The sequence below is a fragment of the Belonocnema kinseyi genome, chromosome 8 (assembly GCF_010883055.1).
Source record: "Belonocnema kinseyi isolate 2016_QV_RU_SX_M_011 chromosome 8, B_treatae_v1, whole genome shotgun sequence".
NCBI lineage: Eukaryota > Metazoa > Arthropoda > Insecta > Hymenoptera > Cynipidae > Belonocnema > Belonocnema kinseyi.
The window spans coordinates 128,760,235-128,772,131 of NC_046664.1; the positions used below are offsets into that span (position 1 = coordinate 128,760,235).

Consider the following 11,897-nt stretch of genomic DNA (forward strand, 5'->3'; position numbering starts at 1 on the left):
AAAAATTAATTTGAAAATTTAATTTCCAAAAATCAGTTGAAAGTATAGTTTTTGGGAGTTGGCATTCATTTGTCAAAAATTTCATTTGACTTGAAACTCATTGTACCGAACAAATTACTAGATGACTAGACGCCTTCGAAAAAACTGACAGATGTGTTTCTGCTTGCTAATTTTGGATAGATCTGTGAATTAAATTGACGTTAGGTGGCGTTTTGTGATAATGATTTAATCTTCTTTTACTAATACAAAGAAGAAGAGTTATGGACAAAATAAACAATAATCTTATTCTACAAAAGGCTTTTACTTTTATTTGGTAGATTGAATTGTTACATAACTTTTAACAATATTAGAATATCACTGTCCAGAAATCCACCAGGAATCAATCAGGGAGGGGCAAAGTATTGATTTGCCCCCCCCTCTGAAATCGAATGATCAAATTCACCACATCGTTTTAATTTTTCAAAAAATCTACCTGAAATATTTGGGAAATAATTTATGTCACTATGAAATATTAATAATCAATCCGAAATGTTTGCGAAATATTTTTAACAGTTCATAAATATTTGCTATAATGTTTGAAATTCTTTAAATATGTTGGAAATCATTGAAACCTCGATAAAATCTTTCACATCTATCCAAAAACTTTATGAAATATTTTTAATCTATTCAACATTTGGGAATTAATTGAAATTTTTTAAAAATATTCTTAAATATTGTAATTTTCGCAATCTTTAAAAAATCATTAGAGTCTATGAAATCTTTTATATCTATCCAAAATCTTTGCGAAATCTTTCAATGTTCGTGAAATCTTTGAAAATCTTTGCGAAATATTTCAAATGTTTTATAAATATTTGATCATATTTTTAAAATAATTGAAATTTTTAGAAAATCATTGAAGTATTCGTCAAATATTTCAAATGTTTTAAGAATATTTGATAATATTTGTTAAATTGTTTAAATCTTTGCGCAATATTTGAAATCTTTGGAAATCTTCGAAATATTTCCGAAACATTTGTGAAATTATTCAGAACTTTGAGTCATAATTTATGCCTTTATTAAATTTTTGAATATATCTGAAATCTCTGTGAAATCTTGAAATCTTTTCGAAATCTTGAAAATGTTTTAAAAATATTTTTGAATTACTTGGTACATTTTGGAAATTGTGTAAATCTTTTCGAAATATTCGAAATCTTTGGGAAATCATTGAGTTCTTTCTAAAATCTGGAAATCTTTGAAATATTTTTGAAAAATTTGTGAAATTATTGAAATCTTTGAAATATTGTTGAAATGTTTGATCATATTTGTAAAAATGATAGAAATCTTTTGAAAATCATTAAAGTCTTAGTGACATCTTTTAAATCCATGAAAAATCTTTCCGACATTTTTTTATCTTTTGGAAATCATTCTAATCTTTGTGAAATCTTTCTGAAATATTTAATAAATATTAGAAATATGTTTGAAATATTTGGTGATACTTGTAAAATTAATGAAAACTTTGGGAAATCATTTATGTATTTGTAACATATTTTAATTCTATTCCAAATCTTTTCAAAATATGTGAAATCTTTTATACCTTTGGGAAATCATTGAAATCTTTCGGAAATACTTGGAAACATTTGCGAAGAAACTTTTGAAATTTTGGAAGTTTTTGAAATATTTAGTAATATTTTTTATATTAATCAAATCCTTGGGAAACCATTGATGTCTTTGTAAAATCTTTTAAATTTATCCAAAATCTTTGCGAAATTTTTTTAATCTTTGTAAAATATTTGCCATCTTTGGAAACATTGAAACAATTCCGAAATATTTGAAAATCGTGCAATATTTGAGTAATCGTCATCTTATAATTTTTCAATCATTAACATTCGTTTTTCATTACTGAATAATAACGTACATTATTTAATTTAAATCGAAATCAAAACGAGGTTATAAACATCTGTAATCACAGAAATGGTGTATTTTACAGTAGAAAATTAATTATATACATAATTTTTTATTTCAACATTGTCTTATATTTATTAGTATTACTTATTCACGTATTCACTTACCAGTTACCTAGTTTTCAAAGTTCTCTCTCGAATTTAAAAGTCGAAGCAAATTTAAATGACAAAAAATCCTCATAAACGCCACCAAACGTCTTTTTATATAACGATTTTCACTGAATTCACCATCGGGATCCCCTCTGTGATTTATGTCTACATCGCCCTTAAATTTAGTGATTTTTTCAGAAAAATGACTTTTAGGAAAAATAAAATTTCGGAGAACTGAATACCTACCGTTTTTAAGTAATAAAATATTTAAGATGGACCAATCAGGAGCGCGGTATAAATAGTTTTGAGCCTGTGATTGGGAGTCCAACGTAGTGTTGTGACCGCTGTTCTTCCGCCTCTAAGCCCACCCCGGCGCTATCATCAATAATACTGCATTTGCCTCTCGACCACGTACGCAGGTCTGCTTATGCTATGCTCCTGTTTAAACCTGCCTAAATACTTTTTAACTATTATATATAAGTTAATAGTAGTCGCAATAACAGTAGCATTACTAGTAGTAGTATTCTCACATGCCACCAAATTGGGTTGTATTTCAGTAAAAATATATAGGACTTAAATTCTAAATATAAAAATTGATTAAAAACCAGTACGAAAAGTATTGAACGACAAAAACGACTTTTGAAAGATATTTCATGCAGAATTTTATTTCAAGAAAACAGTTTTAACCGGGCCTCCAGAAAAAAATCTCGGGTTTATAGTTCGAAACTTTTGCAAGAGTCTGAGTGTTTAAAAATCAGTAAAGGATTACATTTATTCGCTCATGCATTTAGTTGGTGCGATACAGAATCCGGCTTATTCGGGCAGGGGAATATTAAAACAACTATTTTACTGAATAAAAATGAATCCTTGAAGGATATTTTAAGAACTTTTCACCACCCCAATATTAATCATTGTAAATTAGCAGCTGTTGGAGAGCAATTTATTCGTGTATTATACTATTTAATAAATTACACACTAATTACTACCTACTAATTACATACAAACACTAAATTATACTCAAATTTTGAACCAGAACTGTCGGGTTGGAAAACAAGCAAAAATAGTTTATTACCAGGTTCTACTACTGAGGCAACAGCTGCATCTTATATAATTAATTTGATCATTCGTTCCTGTAAAGTGGAATGCGGTAAACGTTCTAAATGCGTAAAAGCTGGCTTCAAAGTTTCCGTAATGTGCCAACTTGTCAAGGTACAGGTTGTCTTAATGAAGAAATCATAGATAAACTACCGGACAGAGTTGATGATTATGACAAATAATGACAGTTTCTGAACTACATTTTAACCATTATTTTCAAGTGTGCAGTGGATTGGGCCTCCTGGGGAAACCACGTAAAAACAAACCAAAAACTCTATCCCATAGGTGGTGTGGAAATTTTTCACTGATCCATTTTCGGAAAAATGTTGATATAATCTTTAGTTGTTTGAATAAAAAAAAATCAATTAGCAATTTACATAATTGTATGATCTACCATTTAAGTCCTAAATATTTTTACCGAAACCTGATGTGCAAGAGAATATTACTGCTAGTGCTACTGCTACTATTACTACTACTCCATGTACCACTGAAATTATCTGTGGTGGAGGACAGGCGATACCCCTATTTGGCGCGTCCCCGGGTGGCGGATAGGGGTATGCTCGCTGGAAACAGAGGGCAGGCCTGAAATAAAATAGGCCCCGCGGACCAAACACCATTAGACCCGCAAGTCACGGCGTTAACAACCGTTCCAAGGACTGACTGGCACCAGAGAGTTGTGTCTCAAAGGGTTTCTCTAGGATACCAGGTCGCCTCCTAGAGTATTTAGACCTTACCCCCTCATGCGTGGCTCTGCCGGTGTGGACTTATACTTACCTAGCTACTCGTGGGAATAAAATAAAATTTACAAACAGATTTGGAAAAACTGAACCAGAGAATTTGTGAGGAGATGGGAGGTCCTTTAGACGCAGAGGAGGAGGGAGAATATTCCGAAACAATAGAGGTTATAAAAAGGTTGCACAAACAATTCCTTGAGACACTCGCTCTCATCGAAAAGTTGCAGGAAGTTTTAGGAGAAATGGAGGCTTTTTCCAATATAAAAAGCAATGTCCTTAAAAATAAATAAGGGAATCTGAGAGGCAAAAAGATAACGCAGGAAGTGGCTCATAAGACTCGTGTCAATAAGATTATTTTAACTACGTTCCGTTCAGTGTAGGCCGCCTGGCGAAGAGTAGGGAGATACTGGCACGAACGCGTTACTTTATGCACAACGCGTGGGGCGCACGTCATGGCTCGCCTCGCTTCCCTCAACCCTGCGCATGCGCGTAGAGAGAGGTAGCTCTTCGCGAGTTCGCCCCACCATTCCGTTTTTGGGTCCGCGCACAGCTCGCCTCGAGTCTCCCACTCTGGCTAATGTGTGTAGAGGGGATACTTGTTCGCGAATTGCCTCCCACCTTCCGTCCGTTGTTTAATTGTTTATCAATCATGGTTTATTTGTGCGAACCTAAATATTACTTGCTATTTCCATTTGTGATTTTATTCATAAGGTCATACCATTTCAATCCAACTTGTCTTGCTTAAGTATACACCTTCTTCTGAGATACTAATAAATGATCAGATTATAAGTATCTTACTAGAAAGTTCTACTTGGAATATGCATTTAAGCAAGACAAGTTTTTTTTAAATATAAACTGAATTAATAAATTATCGAAAAATGTGACTAGGGAAAAAGCTAGGCTCGCTGAGGCGAGAGCTGGGAATTGAGATCTGGAAACCGATACTTGCGATAATCACAAGTGACAGTTCTCTCGAGCCATAATTCTTATCTCTCCCTTTTTTATATATTGAAGATGTATATAAAATATTTACCAATGTTTGAAACTTTAATTTGCGATTTTATTGGTGATTTTTTCAAATTGTATAAAAATCAGCCATAACATTTTTTTGTCGGTCTTGAATTTTCTAATCAGAAGAACTTTGGCTTAACTATCAATTAACAAGATGATAATTATTTTCAATTGTCAATAGATATCAAAAACTTCGATAAGAAATTGTATCAATTTTTTAAATATATTTAAAATGTGCAATAAATGATGATGCAAATAATTGTACATTCACTAGTTGCTACGAAAAAAGAAATTACTTTAAATAAGATCATTTTTCAACTTTTTCCATGTTAAAAAAAATTTAAGACAGCACGTAAAAAATAAGAATCATTCATCATTGATTTATTGATTTTGTATGAGATTGAAAATTTCATAAAGCACAAGAAACAAGAGTTCAATTTCAAAGACCATAAAGTTTCGAAGATCACTGCTCTCTTAACAATTTCGACGAAAGTTTCAGTTCAAATTTCACTTCAGTAGTTCCGAGAGTTTTCGCACAGTTTTTATGCGTCGTGATTTGAGATATTTATCAAATGCCGTAAACTATCTCTCTCGATTAGACCAACATGTTTTGATCATTTTTGAATTGTTTTGCCGAGGGTCTTGGATGGTCCAGGAAGTGTAAGGCAGGAGGCGTAGACGTGGAATGAAAATCATGGAAATCAAGCAAAGGGAAATGGAGGTGAGGCCCTTGTAATGGGTCCTTCCAAAACCTAGGTATTCGCTCAACAGCTGCAACTACAGCATACATTTATTAAGATTAAGTTTGTTGGAAAAGTAGAAGGGCCCCCACCGAAAGAAATCTCTGAGTTTTCTTTAGCGAAATAGCCTGGCCCATTTGAGTCTATAATAAAGTCGATTTGAAACAAAATAGTTTCGGAGATAGTTTGAGAGATTTGGGTCCTTTTCAAGATCCTTTTAGTGTTCCTTTTAAGAGTAGTGCGACGGTAATATAATGTTCCTTTTGTATTCGTCACGTACCGGGCGGGCAGTTATTTACAGTAGTTGGTCGTGGCTAATCCGCTCTCCCTTTTTAGATTTCTCTTCAAATTATTAACACTTTTTTTTAATTGATGAATTTTCTCATTATACTTATTTATAATTATAACTTATATACTGATATACAATTTTCTAGTTGAATTAAAAAATGTTGTCTTTTTTGGCGTATCTCATTCCATTTACGAGAAACGTTCTATTAATTCCAATTTGAAGCATTTAAAAAAAAAGTTAGATATCTGAAGTCATCGGAACCCGTAGATTCCGAATTATTATGTTTTAGGCTGTTAACTATGAAATTTAAAAAAATCTACTTCTAAATTTTAATCCCAAAGCTTAAAAAAGGACCCTTGAGTGTAGGCTACTCTATTGAGATAGCCTCTCTGCTTGTTATTTATGATCGTATTCTTATTTCAATTTCGGAAAGGATATTTTAAAGCCTTCAGACCATTTAAACGAGCTTCCTGGACCTTTAGAAATATCTACCTGAGTGCCTGCGGAGAATTTCTCTGAGCTTCTTTGACCTAAAGAATTTTTAGTATATACTCAAAGATTCTTTTCGGTAGGCGCTGCACAATTTTATTAAGGGATATTCCATGATTTTAAAGCTTATGGATAATGGCGCTCTTGCAAGGCGATTTTTGCAGCTGTTAAAGGGAGAATGGGGGATAAGCACTTGCAAAAAAAATTTTCTTTGTTTTTTGTTGTAAAATATTTTTTAAATATTGGGTCAAAATTTTAATTCAATCGGAGTAGAACTCTTGAAGTTTTAGATTTAAAGCCAACCCTCCTCATAGATCGCAGCTACTTGAAAATATAGGAACGTGCCAGAAGACAATGAAAAATACTATAAAATAATATAATTTTTATTAGTTTTCACTACACTTTCTACGTTGGCGAAGTGTGCACAGTGTAATGGAAAAAAAGGAGTTGAAATCGTTAAAAAAATTTATTTTCAGTTTTACTTTTTCAATATTTAAAACTTCAAACGAGTTTTTCGTGAAACCACTTTTTAAAAGTCCGTTCCAGCGATTTTACAAAAACTACTCAACCGATCCTTCTCAAACTTGGTAAACTTTTTCTACACATGAAAATCCTCCCCCCAACGACACTTTTGTTAAAATTTTTTTTATATTAACGTTGTTTTTCACATAAAAAATCACGACATTTTTCTTACAGAATCGTATATTATACTTCAAGTGATCACAAAATTTTTTTTTAAATCCTAAAAATAATCGTTAAGGGAGGGAAAACTTATATTTTAAGTAAATTTTGAACTTTTTTGATTTTCGATAAATCTACGTCGAAATATCGCTGGAACCGCAACTCATCTTTTACAAGAGGCGTACTCGAAATTGCTCTGTCACTGGCTTATTTCACGATATTTTTCTACAAAAAAATGACTAATTATTTTTAAAATAATACTTTGTAATATGCAAAACATTTAAATACATTTACTTTAACCACATCTCTAAAAAAAATTCATAAAAAAAGCGTTTTTTTCATGCATTATCCCCCATTCCCCCCTTAATCAATAGAGACGAGAGGTAGTAAATTGACAAAGGTGTACAAGGTAACAAAAAGCATGACAAAAAGTGACAAATTTTCACACAAAAAGATGCATGTTATGTCTATAGAAACACTTATTAACTCCAAAATTTTCATTTAATTATACATATATTTGATCGAATTGCTTTGACAAGATTAAAGGAATTTCTAGTGCTCAATTTGGGTTTGAGTACCACCCTAGTAGTACGGAATGTTCCCTGAACGTGTAAAATGTCCGCCACTTAGGAACCATCCAGTTGAACGTTTCAGGAACATTCCACTGGAACGTTCAAAGAATAAACTATTGTTATTGTTATTATTATCAATGAATATCCGATAAACCGTAAGTGATAGGTCAACATTATTGTAAGTTTATGATATAGATACAATATTACAATGTAGTAAATACGGTACTCAAAACTCAAAAACGACATCTATTTTTACCTATCTCTTACGGTTTACGAGATACTGATTATTAAAAATAACAATAATAGAAGGTTAACCACAGGTCCCAGTAGAACGTTCCCAAGCAGAGAACATTTTACACGCTCATGGCACGTTCCTGGAAAATTCCACTGGAACGTTCCGAAGGTTCCCACGGAACGTTCCAGGCACGTTTCCAGAATATTCCGTGCTATTAAGGCAACGTCACAATTTCCAGAATAAATTTTACACGTCACACAATTGCAAATCATTTAAATAAAATCTAGCTGGCGACTGTTCCTTTTAAAAAGTCAGTTATAGAGACTGCTTCTTAAAACAGTGACACAAAAGTGACTTGAAAAAAAAAATAAAGTGATGTTTAATCGGACACCTTCTCGAATACACTACTGACTATGTATATCAGTTACAAAGTGAAATTTATTACACGAGAAATAGCCAAGATTTCTTTTTTCTCTGTAACATACTTTTAATTTTTCTACTTCGATAATGTTAAGTATCACACATAATAAATTATAAAGACTATTATTTAAAGGAGCGGTGTGATACAAATTTTAATTTCTAGAAAATACGTAATTTACTAGTTTATTATAGAATTGTTAAGACCCTACCGAAAAGAATCTTTGAGTATATACTATAAATTCTTTAGGTCAAAGAAGCTCAGAGAAATTCTTCGTAGGCACTCGGGTAGGTATTTTTAAAGGTCCAGGAAACTCGTTTAAATGGTCTGAAGGCTTTAAAATATCCTTTCCGAAATTGAAATAAGAATATGATCATAAATGACAAGCAGAGAGGCTATCTCAATAGAGTAGCCAACACTCAAGGGTCCTTTGTTAAGCTTTCCGATTAAAATTTAGAAGTAGATTTTTTAAATTTCATAGTTAACAGCTTAAAACATAATAATTCGGAATCTACGGGTTTCGATGACTTCAGATATCTAACTTTTTTTTTTAATGCTTAAAATTGGAATTAATAGAACGTTTCTCGTAAATGGAATGAGATATGCTAAAAAAGACAACATTTTTTAATTCAACTAGAAAATTGTATATTAGTATATAAGTTATAATTATAAATAAGTATAATGAGAAAATTCATCATTTGAAAAAAAGTGTTAATAATTTGAAGAGAAATTTAAAAAGGGAGAGCGGATTAACTACGATCAACTACTGTAAATAACTCTGCCCGTCCGGGACGTGACGAATACAAAAGGAATATTATATTACCGTCGCACCTCTCTTAAAAAGGCCACTAAAAGGATCTTGAAAAGGACCCAAATCTCCCAAACTATCTCCGGGACTTTTTTGTTTTAAATCGACTTTGTTTATAGACTCAAATGGGCCAGGCTATTTCGCTAAAGAAAACTCAGAGATTTCTTTCGGTAGGGGAACAGCAATAATTATTAACTTTTATTATTTATTAATTTTTGTTTTAATCGCTCAATTGAATAAGTTATTGTTTTTGTTATTATTTTCATTATTGTAATTACACAGGTTTACACATATCTGAGATTTGGGTCCTTTTCAAGGTCCTTTTAGTGATCCTTTTAAGAGTGGTGCGACGGTAATATAATGTTCCTTTTGCATTCGTCACGTACCGGGCGGGCAGAGTTAAATACAGTACCCTACCGAAAGAAATCTCTGAGTTTTCTTTAGCGAAATAGCCTGGCCCATTTGAGTCTATAAACAAAGTCGATTTAAAACAAAATAGTCTCGGAGATAGTTTGAGAGATTTGGGTCCTTTTCAAGATCCTTTTAAGAGTGGTGCAACGGTAATATAATGTTCCTTTTGTATTCGTCACGTACCGGGCGGGCAGAGTTATTTACAGTAGTTGATCGTGGCTAATCCGCTCTCCCTTTTTCAATTGCTCTTCAAATTATTAACACTTTTTTTTAATTGGTGAATTTTCTCATTATACTTATTTATAATTATAACTTATATACAATTTTCTAGTTGAATTCAAAAAACGTTGTCTTTTTTGGCGTATCTCATTCAATTTACGAGAAACGTCGTATTAATTCCAATTTTAAGCATTTAAAAAAAAGTTAGATATCTGAAATCATCGAAGCCCGTAGATTCAGAATTATTATGTTTTAGGCTGTTGAATATGAAGTTTAAAAAATCTATTTCTAAATTTTAATCCGAAAGCTTAACAAAGAACCCTTGAGTGTCGGCTACTCTATTGATATAGCCTTTCCGCTTGTTATTTATGATCGAATTCTTATTTCAATTTCAGCCTCTCTCCTTGTTATTTATGATCGTATTTTTATTTCAATTTCGGAAAGGAGATTTCAAAGCCTTTAAAACATTTAAACGAGCTACCTAGACCTTTAAATATATCTTCCTGAGTGCCTGCGGAGAATTTCTCACAGCTTCTCACAGCCGTGAGAATCTTTAGCATATACTCTGAGATTTCTATCGGTAGGGGAGTGATTATTATATAAATATTTACGCCCATTTATGAATAAATCTTCCTTATATCGTCATAAAATAGTAAAATATTGTAAATCAGGATCTAACTGACGATAACTAAACTGGTTAATTTATCCAAAAAATGAAAAATTCGACAAGATTGAATAAGTCTCACCTGTTTTTAGACCAGAATTATTTTGAATATTATTGAAAAAGAAGTTTGTTCATTTTACGGCTTTTACGTATATACTTCTGACAGTGTGGCTAACCAAAAAACTACACTACCAAAACAAATGCTCCACAGACAATTCTTAAACAGTGATGTCTCAAATATCTCAATATCTGACGTTTAACAAATGACAAATAAATTCATGTTATAGTCATATTTTCTGAGTATCCTATATGCAAGGGAGAATAGACCAGGGTTGGTAACGTATAATACTCCACGTATTTCACGTAGTTTTCTACGCGTATATTACCAGAGATGAGGTGGGAGATAGGCGATCCCATGTATTTAATTTCGAAGGATTTTCGCCAGCGCCACCTATTACCTGAGGCTATTGCGAACTAAAATCAAGCGCCCCCAATTACTCAGGCCAGTTTATGAACTGAAATAGATGATAGACGGTTCTACTTGAGCGGTCAAACAGGGCGGCATTTTTCCAGTTTGTCAATGTCGATAGAGAAGATCAGAGTGGGTAATTTCGCATATATGCTAGGTGAATTTGGGATGCTTAGAATAAAAAGTTAACATAAAAGTATCTGAATGATCTTAAGTGAATTTTTAAAATTATGCACATTTAAACAATTTGAAAAAATAACTGTTTTTTTGGTATTCAAAGATTAATTTAAGAGCTTATTAATCAAAATTTTAATCATTTTTTTAGTACATAACGATAAAAAAAATAAAATAAGGTGGAAAATAACAAACATTTTGATTTAAATTTAATACTTTTTGTTGTTTAAAGATTACTATATATTTTTTGAATTCACTGTTTCTGTTGGCAGAAGATTTATCTTCTCGGTTAAAAAATCATCTTTTTCATTAAAAATTTAATTCTTTTTGGAAATTTGTTGATTTTGATTTGAAAATTTAATTATTTTAATTATTGTTCAAAATTGATCTTTTTCAGTAAAAAATTCATCTATTTAGTTGAAAATTTTTAAATCTTTGTTTTCAAGTTTGTTGCTTTTTTCAGAAAATTAATTTTCTAGGTTAAAAATTCTTCTTTTTATTGAAAATTAAACTTTTTTTTAATCCGTTGTTTTTAGGTTTAGAATTAAGCTATTTAATTTGTCTTTTTAATTATTCAAAGTTAATCTTAGTATAAAATTCATTTTTTTGTTCCAAATGTAAGTTGTTTTTAAAAAATATTTGGTAAATTTTCGGAAATATTTTTTTTAATCACTCAGAATATTCTAAAATTTCTAAATGCCCGAAACGGAAGCGAATTTTTGTTAAAATTTAAAAAAAAATATTTAAAAAATTTTTTAAATTGTCTTAAATATCCCGATTTTTTCGCGGAATCTATAGAAATGTTAAAAAAAATTTATCAAAAAATTAATATAAAAAAAGTCCTTTCAAATTTTCGTG

General features: G+C 31.4%; 1 protein-coding gene across 1 annotated transcript in view; it reads right to left on the minus strand.

Annotated features, from left to right (window-relative positions):
• LOC117177943 (inositol polyphosphate 5-phosphatase OCRL) overlaps positions 1–10,727 on the minus strand; it is a 404,171-nt gene extending 393,444 nt beyond the window's left edge. The window contains exon 1 of the mRNA XM_033369070.1: positions 10,479–10,727. The gene's annotated coding sequence lies outside the window, so the exon portion shown is untranslated. The remainder of the gene's footprint in view (positions 1–10,478) is intronic.
• Positions 10,728–11,897: the final 1,170 nt, after the last annotated feature.